The following is a 19,783-nucleotide window of genomic DNA, read 5'->3' as shown; positions in this document are numbered from 1 at the left end:
GCTTTCGAATATCGGTCTAATAAGAGTTAGCTTTATATCCCGATGCCGTACACATATTCCAATTCAAAAGCTCTATATACGTATATGAAAGATATTTTCCATAGGAACATAAAAATAAATCATTAATCAGTGGCGCTACAACCATTTTAGGTAAGTATCTGTTTCATGATCATTTGTCAATCTAAAAGGCAAGTAGGTGATCAGCCTCCTGTGCCTTACACACGCTGTCGACTTTTTGGGTCTAAAGCAAGGCGGTTACCTCACGATGTTTTCTCGATAGGAACATATTTTTATTAAAGTAGCTAGTTGCCTATCCAAATAGCTTACATTTTTCCCGTGGAAATGGTTTTCAATTCATTATTTCACGGAAATGGAACTAGACTTTGTCTCGCCACCTTGACCCACCGTGCCTACATTATACCTTCATGCATTCCATTATTAATATTACATTAACACACATTATTTTGAGGATATTAGGTAACTGAAATTTGTTACAAATCAAAAATAAGAGTCAAACTTCACAACATCCTGTTAATTCGAATAACCTCGATACAGTTATTAGTAATAAAACCAAAGAACGCGTCTTGGCCAATGCGTTTTATATCATATTCAAATTAATGGCCCCGTTGGCAAGCTTTTGCCCTTCAAACATACACTTTAATGGTATGAAATACAAATTTCCATTTTTGGTAATACATTTTTGGCGCTGACTCAACAGTTTAAATTACAAACATAAATTCGTGTTTATCCTTATGTTTTATGGTCAATAACTCTTGGCTTAAGTACTACCAATTCGACTTAGGGTCCTTTAGCAGCGTACCAATTCTGAAAAGGCCGAGAATGTGCTTGTGAGCCTTCTGTCAGTGTTAGTAGGCATGGGCGGCAGTATTTGTTACAATCTGGTGAGCGAAAATCGTTCTTATAATAATTATTGCTAGCATATATACAATTAAACAAAGATAGTGTTTTCACAATTTTAAAGATTTAAAAAGTTTAAAAAGTTTGTAAGTTTTTATAATATTTAATAGTATAGATAATGTTCGGCTTAGACCATCTATCTATCTAAATACAAATGAATTCCTATTTCCCTTGGTCACGGCATCACGCATGAACGGCTGCCGGCTGGACCGATTTCGCTAATTCTTTTTTTGTTGGGTTTGTTACTCAGGAGAAGGTTCTTATGTAAGAAAAAATTAAGAAAATTGCGCGGAAAATTTGAAAATTTAAGAATACTCTATCATACAATTCATACTTTTTTGATGTAACCTTATGGCGTTTGACATAACATTGACAGAATGCGTGGTGCAAATATCGTCAAAGAGGATGTAAGAAAAATGAATAACTGAGCGCTGCAGTTGGTTCTATCATACTTTGTTTAATATACTAATAGCTTGAAATATCATGCAGGACAACGTCTGTCGGGTCCGCTAGTTACAAATAAATTCACTTAGCACTAAGCATAGCTAGTCGCTACCCTTTGTCAACGTATTCGTCTAGTTTAATAAACACGTTTTCGCCGTGAATCAAACACACAACCCTTTCTCATACCTGGACTTATATAGTCAGTGTGTAACAGACGAAATATTTAACGTTAAATAATACTTTAATAAGATTTATCTTTCATATTAAAGAAACAAATAGAAGAACAGTACAAAAACGCTAAATCCAATTTTGAAATTATTCGTACTTAATTGTTTACAGCAAGACAATGTAACGAGGTCGCTATGATATTACCTATTTACTAACTCAATACTAATTATGAACCTAACTATTAAATATCACACGTAAATCGTTGCACAGTCTCGTCATCAATATCTCAAACAAACTACAATTTCGAAGAACGAGCCGATTGTTCCGAGTGATTAATGAACAAATTCTAAACATTTTCTAACAATACCTTCAAACAAAGCTGCTTCGTTTGATACAAAGACCAGAGTGTGAAGTGCTACATACAGTTGTTAAAATACGACAGATTTAAAAATATATTTAATTAAACTAATTACTTTATCCATGACAGAAATAGGTTGTGACAAAATTCATCTATCGCTATTCCCCACACCAGTCCCTGTTTTTTAGCTTTATAGTATTTTAGTTGAAAAACAGATGAATATTTTTACCAGATTAAACCTATAACATATATTTTTCTATCTTTTTTTATCTTTAATTATTACATTTATAATTAATAAAATCTAACTTTTAATAAATGCAACAACATTCTATGTTAATATGTATGTATTAAATGTTTCTCGGAGTTTAAACTGAAATTTCATAATAAGTCAATGAATATTTTATTTCAAATAAAGCTCCTATTTAAATCACATGACAGAATGAGAATAGCTCAAAAATTACGAGATTGTTCTAATAATTAAATTCGTTAAAAATATGACTGTAAAGTTATTGACAGACATACAACTGTGGACAGATAATAAATCAATCCCAGCTCAATACAACGTGTGCCGGTCATTGATCATAGCCGATCGACGACAGATCAATAAAAAGATTGCAGACTTGATATAAATCGTCCGACTCCTATTAACTTAACGCTAAAAGAAATCTAGAACTTTGTTTATACCTACTGAGAGGCAGGAAATTAACATTGAATAAGCGTTGAAGTCTCTTAATAAATAAGAATTTTCATATCAATGTATATATACGTATAACATATACTTAAGGTACTTTATTCTATATATAAAAAATTTCATCAGCATCACCTTGTTGGCTGGTCTTCCAAGGTTCGTTTCACAAGACATTTTCTTTTGCGAACTAACGAACTGTGGAATCGACTCCCGGTGGGGGTCTTACCTGGGAGATACGACCTCCAACTGTTTAAAGAAATCATATTCTCCTCCGTCAAAGGCCGGCAACGCACTCACTTATCCTATAAAAAAAACTAGCCAGCTCGTTTGGCTCCTGTCTTGGAAAATAAAGCTCAAACTTCCCCTAAGGTTTTAGTTCGGATATCATCAGTTAGATTTCTTTGCTAATCAATGCTAGGGCTAAGAAATGGGTTAGGAAAAGGTAATAGAAAAAATATATCTTGCTGCTGTTGCGTTTTTAGTATGTTTAGTTAATATCTCTTTTATATTATTTTAGATTAAGGTTCTATATTTTATTATATTTATGATAAGATAGAGGTTATGCACTTCTTGCACTTTGCATGCCATTGTATCCCTTATAATTGTTATGTATTAAGTTATTTGTTTTTGTATAAATGTAACGAAGTGTGAATAAATAAATCACCTTACCCAAAAGGAAAATGAGAGTAACGAGTTTATAATAAGCTCCAACTCGACATAAGATGTTAATGTAATTGAAAACGTTTAAACATTGTTACATGATGTAAGATGGAAAACGATTTTTTTGATTACTACGAAGTATCATGACGTTTTGGCATTTTGAACACTAAGATTAATCGGTCAAGAAATGCATCAGTTATAGATATCACATCTAACACGTTCACTGGTTACGTCAAAATCCTTTTATCCTACGCCTTTCCCTTTGAAAACAACCATGCCAGTCCAAGAGAGATGTTTACACGCGGGCTTCTTTGATACTTGCTTTTGATGTTTCATTGTATCAGGCGACAGTTTCCTGGTAACGTCATTTCGTGCTCATCAAACGTAACATAAAGTCTATAACGAGCTTTAGTAGATATACAAAGTTCATTTAAGCAGAAATAAGATGTTTGCCTTGGGTTGCCGCAAACCGTGAGGGCCGATTTTAGGTACTGTGTTGTTTTAGTTGAGTCGCTGCCCCTCTGACTGGCTTTGAGTGTAGTCCCAGTTCTTAATCTCTATGTCAAGTTTGAGATCCAGGTCGCATGGGTCCATTTCCAGATTTAGCTTAAGTTCATTGGAATAATTCATAGTTCAACTTTAGAAGTCCACTCTCTCCGATTGGATTCTCGCTACCTGTTTGACCATCAGTAAAAGACTACGGCATACAGTCCCTACGGTATTGAAAAACCGAGTAAGAGCAAAAACGCAGAGTTGTGCAATAATATAATCCAAATAGACCAAATGACGCGAGAAGTTGAGAGAAGAATAGATCTAGTCTCTCTTAATATGTAAAAATATACTAAACTTAGTAACACTTTATTTTGTTAAGTCACTATAGTATAACAAACAATTATCAAAATATTCGAAAGCTTAATAACACATCTAAATTTATAATGAGCTGTGATGTTATAGGTCCACGATAAAATCTAATGTTCCAAATGGCACTGATCATAATAATCTCATTAACGCATTGTGAAATCGATTATAAACGAAATCGGCACACGCGTTTGCCCTTTGACATGACCGTTAAGAGCCAACGGCGATCAAGATAACTGCTTTTCTCCTATCTTGGGTATCTTGTTAATAATAAATTTCGCTTCCTTGTACCATTTTGAGTGTAAAAGATCAGTAGTGAAGAATTGCGTAAAAATCTTAAATTTGTGTATAAGTCTGCGAAAGAGACGCAGATATATGCCCGCCCTATACCCCATATTGGGGCAATGGAATTACATAAACTAATAAAAATGCCAGTGGCGCTACAACCTATAAGGTTTGGGTCTCAGATTTCTGTCACGTGATTGTTTGTTTTTTCTAATAGGCATTGATCAGTCTGTGTCTGACATATGTCTAAGGCATATCAGTTTCCTACGATGTATTCCTTCACCGTATTATGCGCTGATATATATGCGCAGGTGGACAGTCCATTGGTGCAGCTGGGGATTGAACCTACGACCTTCGGGATAGGACTTGGAAACTGAAGCAACACTTACACGAAAAACCTGATTAAAAACTGTCTTTCATTACTCGTTTTGCTGTTTCCGTTACTAAAACTATTTGTGGGCGGAAAGTAATAGACGTTTTATTATAAGCCCGTTGGATTATTTTAATGATCTCGAGATAACATCTTAATTGGTAAAATTAATGTTTGGAAAATTAATTAAATCAATTAAAGCTTACAGTAATTTTGTAATTACCGCTTAATTTCAATTTAATCTGTATGTTACATAGTTTTTAGTAAACAATATTTTATCTACAACACTTAAAATTAAAGATGTTTATACTTTGTTTTCTGGCTGTTTGGGTTCGCTGAAATAATGTTAACTTTAATTTTTACTGTAAGATATTTACTGCCATCCACTGAAGAATCCATGTTAGTTCCAAGAAGAATTACGAAAATAGTACTACGTTAACAATGCACATTAATTAAAGTGTTCTACTAAAACTATGTATTACTAAATATACGATTTGAAATATTTTTTTTGCAAACCTACACACGACATTGATTAATGCACTGTAATTGAGCGCTTCGGTAAAAAAGCTTTTATTTTTTGGTAGATAACCAAAACCTATGTATCCCAAAGATCCATTGGTTCATCAAATCCTGGAGAGCCCGAATATTCAAGCTTCAAGAAAAAAAAGTGAACAGCTTTTAGAACATAAATTAGTTTAAATTATTTCAAAGATCTATTTTTCAAAGTATGGAAAATACATCTCCAAAATGTCAGAGATCTTACATACGTACAATTTAATTAAATAATAATACATAATTACAATACATAAGAAATAAATACAAGATATATAATGCGTTAATTACGCAAAAATAGAATACATAAATAATTGTATTTATCAAGAATACGTAAGGTAAACAAACAGTTTTCTATTTGCTTAGTAAAATAAAATGATGTTGAATTCTGAGAAAAATAAAATGCTCTCTTTATGGCTCAGTAGTTACAGCATATGACTCGACTACAACTGCAACTTGGAATAGGTTAATCTACAATTTATAGATATTCTTAAGGAGTAGGTGATCAGCCTTCTCCTGGAAGCAATGAATACCTATTTCCCTGGATATCAATCCTAGAACCTTCAGGTTACGTTTTTCCACATTTAAGGGCTATCTTGAGTTCTGTCTTGGTTGTCTAACGACTGGACATTTTTGTTATTTTTGTAATTATATATTTTCAGTATAAGTATTTTTTAAATCGTTGTACTTTTTGAGTAAATTACATACAATTACTACTTTTAAGTTCAGAAATATAGATAATAAAACGTAACTACTAGTCTTAATTAAGAACTCTAAATAACATAAAAACCCTAATTAATCCACAATTATAGCGGTTTTGGTTGTCCTATACAATTTTTTTTAAATTTTGAAAATAAATATTACCAGTACAGGTAATATTTAAATATATATTATTTATTTGTTGTAAACAAAAAAAATCTTTCGACTACATAAGAAATATAGATAATATAACGTACTAGCATTAATAAAGAACTCTTAATAACATAGAAACATTAGTTAATGGACAATTATAGATCATAACGACTTTCTCGCAAGATAAAAGGCACGAAGCGACATAGTGATCGGAATAATCAATGAACACAAATAATTTACAGCCACGATACTGAGATAACCTAACCTAAATCGTACAATTGTACTCTTAATCACCTTCGACTTGCGATATGTTCATTGAAGAGACATCAAATAGAAAACTGTGTAAACATTCTCTACGTACAACGCGTGAGCAGTCCAATTTTACAACCCTATAAGATTATTGCCACAATTTTTAGCGAGTACTGCACATATGATTACATATATTGTTTACTTGCTTGAATGCAGTACAGTGTAAGGAAAATGTAAGGAGTTTGTTTACTTGGGCTCCATGGTGATCAGTGATAATAATCCCAGCCGAGGGATCAGTCGACGCATCATGATAGCAAATCATTTGGCCATAGTAAATATTTCCAATCGCGACTTCTCAGAAAGAATACCAAGCTTCTTCTGTACAAAACTCTACTACGACCAATGCTCACTAATGGTCCTGAAACCTGGACCCTTAACAAGAAAGACGAGCTTGCTCTGCTTATTTTCGAGCGGAAGATTCGTCGTAGAAGTCTTTGGCCCTGTTTGCGACGACGGTGTTTGGCGTATTCGCTACAATGAAGAACTTTATAAAATACTCGACAACGCCAACATCGTCCAATTCATAAAATGCAGTCCCAAATGGTTGGGACATGTGCACCGAATGGCGGAAGATACCCCAAGGTCCTAACTGAACTCACAACCTGGTGGAGTGTGAGAGAAAGAAAAAAACCCGGTAGACCGAGGCTACGTTGGTGGTATGCAGTTGTCAAGGACCTCAAAACAATAGGGGTTCGAAGTTGGACGCAAGAAGCACGAAACAGAATGCGATGGCGAAATATACCACACACACAAAGCCACAAGGGGCTGTAAAGCCCTTGATGATGATGATGATGATGAATGCAGTCGAGGTTAGCGCGGACATTCACTATTCTAAACTACTGCTTAGGATAGAGCACAGCAGATTGTTTTGTCTTCAATGTCTGTCAGTTTAATCTTATTGTACGACTTTTCATAACATTCACAAGTGTTGCAGACTAACACTGAAAACAATCAGAACAATTATCATGATATCACGTATCAAAAAATCAGGCAATCAACCCTGGGTCACGTCCATCAACAATGTTGTCACAGATACAATTACCCAGTCCTCATACAATACCGTTTACGGAAACCCGATCTCATCTACATACACCTGACCGCAATGAAAGATCCTTTAAAGGATAATCAACTTTATAATGTTCTGTTAAGGTTGTAATTGCCATAACTAGCGCTTTTATGATTTTATGATCATTCGACGCGCACACACCAAGTAATGTTCAGTGGAGCATGAATTGTTTTCTTGCATAATATGAAGGGATTGGAACTACTCATGTATAGTTAACAGTTATGCAGAGGGATGCCAATCATTGACAGCAAAGGTCATATTTTCCTTTCCTTTTTCGTTTCTTTGTAAGTCAAAAAAAAATTCAAAATCATCTATTCATATAGGTAACAATGTACACTTATTAACGTCAAAAAATAAATATATTGCTTCTAATTTTACATTTACTGCCAGTTCTCAAATCAAGATGGTAGAAAGGAAGAGAAGAGCAATAAACTCTCCACCACTCTTTTATCCTAGAGTTACTAGAACTAACTTCTATACGTGCCTCCTCGTGCCCAGCTCGCTTATCTGCTACTTTTAATGGTCCAGTGAATAGGCTATCTCGCTCTTACTTAACTTAATTGCTAACATTGATGTAAATATTGATATATTTTACAATAATCTTCCTTCTTACCGTAACTTTGTTTATCACGCTCTTAGTGACGTTTAAGTTTCTATTTAGTTTATTTTTTAAGATAACAAGCAACCATAAGGTTGCTTGTTTAATTTTTCCCTCGCTAGTATGAAATTTTTATGATTTTATATAATTGATGAGTATGTGTGTAAAATTTGTGATATTATATTTTCTTGGAGAATTCTACCTTAGAGAAATGGCAGTCAATGTAAAATTAGAAGCATTTAATATGTATTTATTTATTTATTGACGTTTATAAGTCGCAAGTACATTGTGTGTTTTGAGTGACAATCAGTCGCTATCCATCAGAATCATCAAGCCTTCAGTATGAACTGCTTCAGAACCCGCTGTCCACTAAAGTATTTCTGAACCAATTATCCATGTCCTTCAAAGAGGGTACCATATTTTAAAAAGTACTCGCGAGGCCTCTGAAATTAAGAGTGAGGTGAGCCTCCTACCCGTTTGCCCCCAATATTAATTATAGAACATATAAACAAAAAAGCGCTCTCACAAACTAGTGTCCCTAATAGCTCACTAGTAATGTCGTTTCCTAGATACTTTTTCCTATTGATATGGAACGCAATAAATCGCAATGCCCATTTAAATGCACCACTGCCTTAACTAGCATTAATTGGCTTCGAAGTGAATTTATGCGACCAGCGTCATTCACGTACTCTGAATACTGTTCGTAATAATGTATTGGTCGCACGGGTTCACTCCAAATAGTTCACGTCACACTTAAATAAAAGAGTATCTAGAATGGAAGCCGATAAAATTTCAACATTTTTGAAGTTATCCTTCTTTTGGCGCGTTAGGGAAAAATGATGAGAGTAAATATTTACGATGCTCGCGCACACCGTCACAAATAACCGACACCCTGAAGTTAGCTATAGTCAACATTTTAGTTTTTTATTATTAGTGTCGTATTTTCTACAAACGTAGAATCAAATTTTTGAAAAGATTTTTATCTTGTTACAGCAAAGAAGTATAACTTCTAACGCGTGTACATAAGTACACACGGTTTTTCTTTTAGAACTGGGCGACTATACGACCGCCGCCCATGGACACTCAATGCCAAAGTACTCGCGAGTTGCCGGCCTTTTAAGAATTGATAAGCTCTTTGAAAGACCCGACGTTACCGGCTTTTGATATATATTATATATTATAGTTTATAATGTGTAGATTTATGCTAGTCGCATACATTTAAGTAAAACTCTATTAACGGATATAAACGATTTTTTTACATTTGCGAATGACTCGCGATTGGTGTTGTGCACTTGGAACTGTTATACATATAATATTTCGCGTTTATATATAAAAGTATTTGTATTAAAATGGCTAGTTCTTGTAAAATAAATGTATTATTGTTACATATGCACGCAATGTGCTCTAGAAAATAAAAAATCTTATTCGCCCATAGCGAATGCTTTCTCCATATAAGAGCATCCCGACATAACTAATGATACGTATCGTGTTTATATTCTACCGTGTTTGTTTTTTCTGTATTTCTAGGTATTTACACCCTTTATGAGCCTACGTTTCCGCCAGACTATCTTCGGCATATCGTTCTCCTTATTCCGTTGTATTGTGAAGGTAGTTTCAAAAATAAATACTGATATTTAATTACTAGTGATGCAACGAAGATTTTCCGTATAGTAGATATTTACCGAATATTCGTATTCGCCCATATCAAACGAATATTAATTAATAACTGAACGTAATTAATGTTTGACTTACATGACAATTAAAATGTTTGACATGACTCCATGGTTCTATTAAAAAATCAATGGAGTTACAATCTTTTTAGGTCAGGGCCTCGGATTTCTCTGTCATCTGTTTCATGATCATTTGTCAATCTAATATGAAAGTAGGTGATCAACCTCCTGTGCTTGACACGTCGACTTTTTGCGTCTAAGGCAAGCCGGTTACCTCACGATATTTTCCTGCATCGTGCGCACGCACAAAGTCCATTAGTGCATTGCCGGGAATCGAACCCACGATCTCAAGGACGAGTCGCACGCTGACGCCACTAGGCCAACACTGCTCTTTTGGTTACTCAATAACTGGAATTCTATGTGGCAATACGCTCTGCGTGAAGCTATTTATAAAAATAAAAATAAAAAACTGGAATTCTATAGGTACGATACAAAACAATAACTAAATGTTTTTTGGCACTAATAAAGGTCATATGCATGCTTCTTTAAAACCCCGTAAACCTTGAAAAAGGCATGAATATTTTTAATGAGAGTCTATCTGAGCCCTAGGCGGTGCTTCGAATATGAAAATTACCGAGTAGAATGACTGTCTTTGCTTATTATCTTCCAGTGTTTACAGCTGTGCTCGTGTGTCCTGCGCAGGCGCCGCCAAGTCGCCAACACGCGAGCGCTTGGATAATTCATAAGAACCTCGGAACTAAGGTTGTCAACCCTACTTACAACATTCTCCGAAAGACAACATAATATACTTTCCGCAATTCACTGGAAAGTAAGCAATTTTCATTCTGTCAACGAACATAATATATACTTAGTTTTTTAGGAATATTATCCAAAATATTTTACATAAAATGTGCCATTTTATTTCTTTTGTACAGAACTCTATTATGTGCGTGTGTGTGTAAAATATGATTAGTAAAAAATATATTAATCATATTATTATAATAAACATGTTTTTGCCTGCATCAGAGCTAAGGTGTCTTATAAAGTCTCGTCGAATTATTACAACCTAACTATTTACCTAACATTATGCATAATAACATAACATATTAACATATAATAATTAACTAACATTATGCGTGATTATATTACATCTTTAATATACGAAAAACACCTTTCAAATTGACCACGTGCCAAAACTTGTATTTCTGACAACCCTACCCGCACGGGTCCGATTTGTTGGTGACTTCCGGCTGCCTTATCTGCCTTTATTGCTCACCTAAAATGGCAGTAATAAGACTTCAAAAGTCATTTATCACCTGGGTAGCGGTATTTAAAAAGTAATATGTGGAACGCGTACCACTACTTAGAAAATTGACAACATAATAATTAATAAAAAAGTTATTCATGAATCCGTGAGTTTAGATTTTAGTTTATTTTACATTATTTTTTGTATTATTTTACATTAAGTTTGGTAATTCTATAATTTTTCAATGTTGATTTGTACTAAGCATACTCTTTTATTTTTTAGTTTTTTCTTTTATACTAGGGTTGCCTCAATTAAGAACGCAGTATTTTCGCTAACCTATCAAGTTATATTTCTGTAGTGTGAAATTTATAATAATTTGTCAAGTCCGTAATTAGTTTTGCGTACCTTTGCACATGTTTCAATTATGTTTTAAAATTAAACTAAATAACTTTATTTAATTCCTATTCATGGTTTTTTAATTGTCAAAAAACGGTTTTACGAGAATACAACGCGATTTTCTATAACGCGGTCCGGTCCTAACACGTTATAGGGGGATTACTGTACACCGAACAGTCTTCCGCCGTCACCTTCATTGACCAATTACACAACTCAGTAATGTCCCACTAAGTGACCAGATTTTAAACAAAATTCGCCATTTTGAAGTCATTTAAACGTTCACTTATCATACACAAACAATACATTCCATTGTAAATTTTTTCCATTAAATGATTTATTATCATTTTAATTGACACTGTATAACAATTATTAAACATTTAATTAATCTTAGGAATAAAATATTGATATCTGAATTGGAAACAAGATAAAAAAATATTGAGCTCAAATTTCCAACAACTAGCTGTTCTCAGAACATAAGAAACAAACTCTAAACAGTTTTTTAACACTGTCAATAGATCAATGAAAATGGTACGTAAAATACATTGGTTATCAGATTTCCATAAGAGCTTAGGTTCGAACTCCACTAGCCATACACAAATTTTACTTCTTAGTCAAATCTGTCCAGTCACTTAATGGCGATGATGGATCAATAGCTGAACGCACCTCTCACTAAATGGGGCAGCTAAACTTTAGACTTCATACTTTTACGTTTTCATACTGTGAAATGTTTTGTCTTGGCCATTTCGCTTCAATCACTAAAAAAATGAAGGTTGAAAAGACTTTTCTGATATACCTAAAATTCAAATTCTTCTAACAAAAATTCAAGTGACAATCCAAAACTCGGGTCTTTAACCACAGACTAACTAACTCAATATAACAATTAAATAAAACGTCATTTTTGACACATGACAGATAATTAACAATCTAAAAGAAATATAATTACTTATAATAACATGTATTAAATTTTATTATTCTCTATATTATTACATATATATCTATTTTATATGTATTTATTCTATTATCTTTCCAAGTTTCCTAAATGTTTGAACCTTTTTGTAAACATATTGTATTGTTGTTATATATAATTTAATTTAGTACCAAATAATGTCGTATTCAGTATATAATTCAATAATTATCAAATATATGGAATATTTCAATCATTATAAAAGGACTCCATTTATTGCAATCAATTATAAAAACTTGAGTCGTTTGAACGATGACCAGTCTCGACTGGCGCTTATTCTTCCTAACAATGATTTATAAATCGTAAAACATTTAAATATAACGTCAAGAGATATGAACATGGTTTCACACAAAGATTTTCAGAATTCATAAATCGTGTGTTATTCACAGTATTGATCTTATTTTTATCATTGCTTATAACTTTATATTTCATGAGCATTCTTGATGGCTGGTTGGAAGTGTTCCATTGTTCCCTTTACAAGGGACTTTCTTTTGCAAACTAGCGAACTGTGGGGTTTTCCCTCGGAGATACGACCTCCAATTTTTTAAAGAAACCGTAAACTCCTCTCTCAAAAGGCCGGCAACGCACTCATGTGGATGGGCTGCGATGACTTGATTTGGTGACTTGATGACCCTTTTGGGCGTCACGTTGGACACCTATCCAATAAAAAAATCAAAACAAACTTGATGAAATGAATGCAATATTAACAAAGACTAGGTATACACTCATTCCGAAGTCTATCTACGAATCTCTTTTAACGTCTATTACCCCTTGCCCGACTAAAGTTTGCAGTTACTCCATCTCGCTAGTTAAATATAATTTTATCGAGAATAATCAATAAAAATTACGCGTACCTTTCCAAATTTCTCAAAACCCGCCAAAATGAGATTGCGATCTTGCGATCTGCGCTTTCTACGTAAAAATTAAACATTCAATGTCCGTACTCCTTTGCAAATGTAACTGTCTTTGTATCAATATAAAAATGTTGGAAAAAGCAGCTTTAAATCGTTCTCGGTAAACGATCCATTCGATGTCTTGTTTCATGGTAAAAAATGTCGTCATCCTAATAAGGCACCAGCTACGTGCTCGGACACTACCGTTTGCGATTATCTCACGGACCGAACCGGGTCACACTATAAACAGAAATATTATAAATAGATAGAATTTATAGTTCTTCATACAGGGAACTTTTATGTATATTTATTTTAATTATATTTTTATCACACATATATGCATCAATGTATTACGTAATTTTCGTAATTAGACTCTGAGTCTGAGAGTGTCAATCACCCCAGTCTGGTTAGACATACAAATTACTTTAAAAAACTTTAATTTCGTATGTTTTTTGCAACACTTTACAGGGTGTAATCCAAAATTGCAATCAAAATATAGAAGTACATAAAAATAAATAAATCAGTGGCGCTACAAACTCTTTAGGTCTTGGCCTCAGATTTCTGAATCTGTTTCAAGATCATTTGTCAATCTAATAGGCAAGTAAGTGTTCAGCCTCCAGCCGCCGTCGACTTTTGGGGTCTAAGACATGTCTTATAATGTTTTCCTTCACCGTTCGAGCAAATGTTAAATGCGCACATAGAAAGTCCATTGGTGCACAGCCGGGGATCGAGCCTACGACCTCAGGTGTGAGAGTCCCAAACCACTAGGCCAACACTGCTCAGAGAGAAGTACATCAGTCGGTAGAATTTTAATGTGCGACCCACCAAAACTTTGCAAAGTCTGTACCGTTCACTCGTGTGGGAATAAAAATACTTAATAAACCACAAGTCACGGCCCGGAGTCGTGCGATGCAAATGATAAGTTTTAGATAAAAAGCTAGAAACGTGGATAATATTACTTAACGTTATGGAACTAGTTGGTAATAATAGTGGCTGCGTGCACATAGTTTCTATAATTATTACCCTCAGATGAAGAAAACTTACGGCGTCGTAACCATAGAAATATAAGGCACAGCACACACATGATATATCGTATGAAATTGTAGGACATAAGTAATGGAAATCGTTATATTTTAAATACATAAGAGATTAATATACTATAGTACAAACATGTCTTCCCGACATATAGTACGCGATGGCACGTGTTCTACAAGTAACAAATGTTCGTTTAAATATCTCCGCACAAACATAAGTTTTTATAAAAACAAAGAATCCTATAATAATCAACAGGAAATGGCTAATGGCTTATCAAAATAATTAAAGAAAGTGGATATAAAACTTGCACTAGCTTTTTGCTATAAAATTTCATTTATAGCGTTAATACGACATCAATACCGGGTACCTTAGTAATTATCCGCTAACGTATCTTAATACGCGTAATAACAAGCCTAGCGGCGAGTTACTCAAGTTATAAATATTAATCACTCGCCTGACGCCTTTTTGACCCTACAGTATAGGAAAGTAAAATCGTGAATACTTTTAAAAAACATTTGTTTTTATTACCATCAGATTAAATCCGAGATGCCGAGACACATAAACGAAAAACGGACCGGTTTATCGATGGCCAACCGCGATAGGGGGCAAGGCGCCTGCCCGCCGACCACCGCCGTCAGAATAATTGGAAGCCACAGGACTTCACACCATCCTTGCAACCATTGACCCAAACACCTGTTGCCTCCCTTTCTCACTTAAGCGACGCGCTCGAGTTGGAATGAAACGGACTAATGATGTATCACGATAAATGGTTATAGCACTTGACGATCAGAATCGAAAATTAGAATCAACATAATGTATGATACGAGAATGGAATTTGGGAACGGGAAATGTAATCGAAAGGGTTAATCTCAATTTTAATGAGGCCTAGAGACATTTAACTCTTACAATTTACTATGTTTTATTTGGATTTTATTTTATTTTTGCTCTCAAACATCACAATGTTAAAATTAGGACAATCAGATACTTATGAAAATATCTTATACTTATAGAAAGGATATACATACATTGTTATAGCACTGATTCATATGTTTTATTAATCTTTGGCGCGGCAGTGAAAACGCATCGTAAGTATTTTTTTGTTTTTGATTACGTAAACAGTTATTATTTACTATTTTACACATATAACCCACACATTGACTATGCTTGAAAACGAAAACGGCCCCATATGTAAAAATGCAAGAAATGTTACGTACAAGAGTCAAAGTCGTTGGTTGTGTTAGTATCGTCACTGAATCTTACCCTTAGAAGTTCAAGAGAAGATTTTTAATATAGGAATTGCAAGTTCGTCGACCGAGACAGTGTGGAATCTAGCGACTGAGTATTTCTGTCCAAACTCGAAACGGATGCGCATAGGCTTCCTCACCAGTAAATCCACCAACATATAAATAACTGGATCACGCGTTTTATGACAGATTACACTGGTTCTCATTTAATAATAACGAATGAGGTAGTTGTAATTGCCAGAAAGATATCACTACGTAATAATCATCGTAAATCGTTTTCATATTGTGAAATTAAGTGTTTAATATTATTTTTGGCAATTATTCATGGCTCTCTGCTTAAAGGAAATAATTAAGAGAATAAAAAACATCTATCTATTATTATTTCTACTATTGTTCTATCTATTAAGTGGAGTTTTTTTTTTTTAAAGAATAGGGGCAAAAGGGACAGGAGGCTCACCTGATATTAAGTGATACCGCTGCACTCTCAATGCCAGGCTCGCGAGTGCGTTGCCGGCCTTTTGAGAATTGATACGCACTTTTCTTGAAAGACCCTAAGTCTAACGGTTCGGAAATACTTCAGTGGGAGCTGGTTCCACATAGCGCGCAAAAGCTGTCTTAAGAAACGCAGTTGTGAAACGACGGACGTCGAGGTGATCCAGGTGGAATTTTGTATTCTGCCTCGACGTCCGATGATGAAACTCAGCTACAGGTATTAATCCGAAGGAGTTGCCTCTAAATACTCTCCATACTAAATGCGGTAGATGTAGATGCAAATGCAGATGCATTGTTTTTAGGTCACTGTTCACCATAATTATATCTTATTTTTATATAGAGGTTAGGTACGCTAGGTAATATATATTAAAATAAAGTATTAGCTACTTTATTTTCACACAATTTTTTAAAAAAAGCTCTCTAATGAAAGAAATAGGTCAAGTAACTGCAGCTTTGTATCAATATGAAAAATCTCTCAAGCTCTTAAAAAATGTTGCCACTAGCAAAAATATTAACTAAACCATTTCAAAACCTAAACACAAACACAAAATGAAATTACTCGAAGAGAATAAATCGATCATGGTTCAACAAAATTACCCAAGCAACAAAGTGATATATTACAATTTACTAAGAACTAAGCAAAACGAATAAATACAAATTCCACTTCGAACGTTATTCACAGAACTCTTAATACCTTTAGTCGTATCGTAATATACAAGCTATAAAATACTAGTGGTGCTAAAAAAATTTTTAGGTCTGCAACCCAGATTTCTTTAATAATTTCATGATGATCTTTGTCAATTTCACATCTTTTCATTTTCAAGGACCCTAGATTAATGGGAGTAAACTATACCATAGATATTTGTTTATAAGTACCTAAATATAAAGCAAGATTTTTAGTTTTTTTTATGTAATAGGAGGCAAACGGGCAGGAGGCTCACCTGATGTTAAGTGATACCGATGCCCATGGACACTCACACTGCCAGTAGGCTCGCAAGTGCGTTGCCAGCCTTTCAAGAATTGGTACGCTCTTTTAGTTTTGCTTCTTTTAGTTCTGCTATAAATAACCTGCTTTAACAGGAGTTATTTAGAACTCCTGTTAAAGCAGGTTATTGTTATGTAATATGTATTGACCTATAAATAAAATGTCAATACATATTACATATACTAACTGGTTTCTTGATAAAACAGTGAATTTTAGGAAAATAATTTTTACTGATCATTCAATTCAATAATCATTTATTAATTTAGGTAACACAATGTACACTTATGAACGTCAATATATAAATATATATAATGCTTCTCATTTTACATTTACAGCCAGTTATCAAATCAACGGAAGAACTGGCAATAAACTCTCCACCAATCTTTTTAATCGCTAAGGTTTTTGTTTTACACAATGTTTGTAAGGAGCTGCAACCATTACACCATGTTCCATATGACATCTTAAGTAGTTATTAGTAAAAGAAATGGCACTAATACACTGGTTTCGCAATTAACATACTACACTTACTTTACAAAATTAATAACCATATAAATCAGATTTAAAGCTAACAGGTCAATAAAAAGATAAAAACGCAAAAGGAGCGATCTCAATAAGTGTGGGAGTAATCAAACGATTGTGGTTTGGAAGCTTCCTACTAATTAAAAAGATTTTGTAAGCTGTCAACTAAAGATAATCCTGGGCTTTGATGATACCGTCATCTAAAAGCTCTTTAAGCTAATTTAAATAATCCAATTCAGATACACCGGTGAATTTTTAATGACATTCACCGACGATTACATTTTATGATAGAAAGTTAACGTTAAATGACAATTACTTAATTTAAGGAGAGTTAAATTAAGTTATAAATTATTTTTAAAAGCAAGTTATGTAAGATCACATTCAAAATACTTTGACACAAACCGAAATTAAACTAATGTATAACAAACATTCAGTACAAGATACGATAAAATGAAAGTTTAAAAAAAACCCATTTGTCAATTCTCAGACAAGTACAAAGGATCCCAAGGTTGTGGTTACCAGTAAAGTGGAAAACACAACACTTCGAGGCCGACCAAGTTAATGTCGCTAAGGCCGAAGATAGGGGGGAATGCAAGAAGATCTGAAGAACGCGAGTAAAGAAAGCAAAAAACCAATACGTCAATAAGATTTATAGAATATTGAATTAAATCCGTCGGTCAGAATACAATGCGTTAGTTAAAGAATCATTCTCTGGTAAAGAATAAACGCAAAACCTGCATTACCATACCACCTATTGTCACCTTAGTTAACGATGTATTGAGGTGATAAATAAACGAAGTTTTTGTTACAATAGACCTCTAACGAAAGGATTCGGTTCGGAGTCGGGTCAGTAATGAAGGCCCTTTGAGACTTTCCGAGCCTCGGCGATCGTTATTCAACCGTAACTAAGGTACAGTCACGACGTTAAATCTAAAACTTCATATAATAAAAACGGCGCTGATGTATCGATCATAAATTATATTTATCGCCCTCACTTTTAAATTGTATGAGACTTTTCTCGAGTAAAGCAGTCTTCGAGAAAAGTGCGTACCAAATCTTAAAAGACCGGCAAGGCATTCGCGAGCCCTCTGGCATTGAGAGTGTCTATGGGCGGCGGTATCACTTAAAACCAGGTGAGTCTCCTGCCCGTTTGCCCCCTGTTCTATAAAAAAAAGTGTAAGCCTAGAGGCTTTAGCGTGCGACTCTCATCCTTGAGGTCGTAGGTACGATCCCTGGCTATATAGCAATGGACTTTTTGTCTATATGCACATTTAACATTCGCTCGAACGGTGAAGGAAAACATACTTGCTTTTTAGATCATGAAGCACAAACAGAAATCTGAGGACAAGACCTAACAAGATAATAAATGACCCCAAATAATCGGTCGTGTAGATTTGACATTTAATCAATATCAACTTTTGTAGTTGAATGTACATTAAATTTTTTAATTTACAACGTGTCCACGGTTTGTTTAGAGTGGACGTTACGCCCACACTAACTTTCATTTCAAGTTTACATGTTTCTAATAAAATTTATGTTATATTTTTGGTTCAAACAAACAAGATTTTAACGTAATTTTTTAAAATAAATCAAACAACCAAGTAATCTAATATATAAAATTCTCGTGTCACAATGTTCGTTCCCATACTCCTGCGAAACGGCTTGACCGATTCTTGTGAAAATTTTTATGCATATTCAGTAAGTGTGAGAATCGGCTACTATACCTATCTTTCAAATCCCTAAGTGATAAGTGGTGTTCACCCCAAAAAAAAAATATTTTTTTATGATACAAGCATACAACCCTTAATTTTCACCCCTCTACGATCTACCCCTATTTGTTATTATTGTAGATAGTTATTTTTATTGCACTAAAAAAATGTTGTATGTTAAAATAAACGTTTGCCGGGTCAGCTAGTTTCTTTATAATATTTACGAGAAGCCATTCTGAGAATATATAACAAAAGATGAAACTGCAACTTGTTTAATTGTGAATAGGTATGTGTCAAATCGAAGACAGGTGATACCCACCTTTGACTCTCGACATCTAGACTTCATATTTTACAATCGTTACAAGTAGGAGAATTTTTAGATAATAGATGAAAATTATCGCTTAATAAATTCAAAGCCCTCATTAAACATAAATTAATAACTTAAGCTTTTTATAAATTTGACGAATACTTAAACGATCCTAATCCTTGGGATTGATTTGCTCC

The 19,783-nt window shown here is 34.0% G+C and overlaps 1 protein-coding gene and 1 long non-coding RNA gene across 2 annotated transcripts in view; both read right to left on the bottom strand.

The window, feature by feature from the left end:
- The window catches only part of LOC125060736 (bone morphogenetic protein receptor type-1B), a 111,689-nt gene that overhangs the window by 69,019 nt on the left and 22,887 nt on the right, over positions 1-19,783 (bottom strand). The gene's annotated exons all lie outside the window — the stretch shown is intronic.
- On the bottom strand, positions 12,695-13,533 carry LOC125060738. The gene is made up of 2 exons (XR_007118914.1): positions 13,257-13,533; positions 12,695-13,058 (listed from the first exon to the last, which is right to left on the bottom strand). It is a non-coding gene; the product is annotated as an uncharacterized LOC125060738 (long non-coding RNA).

The sequence above is a fragment of the Pieris napi genome, chromosome 22 (assembly GCF_905475465.1).
Source record: "Pieris napi chromosome 22, ilPieNapi1.2, whole genome shotgun sequence".
NCBI lineage: Eukaryota > Metazoa > Arthropoda > Insecta > Lepidoptera > Pieridae > Pieris > Pieris napi.
The sequence above is the reverse complement of the archived record's forward strand: the minus strand, read 5'-3'. Positions and strand labels throughout refer to the sequence as shown.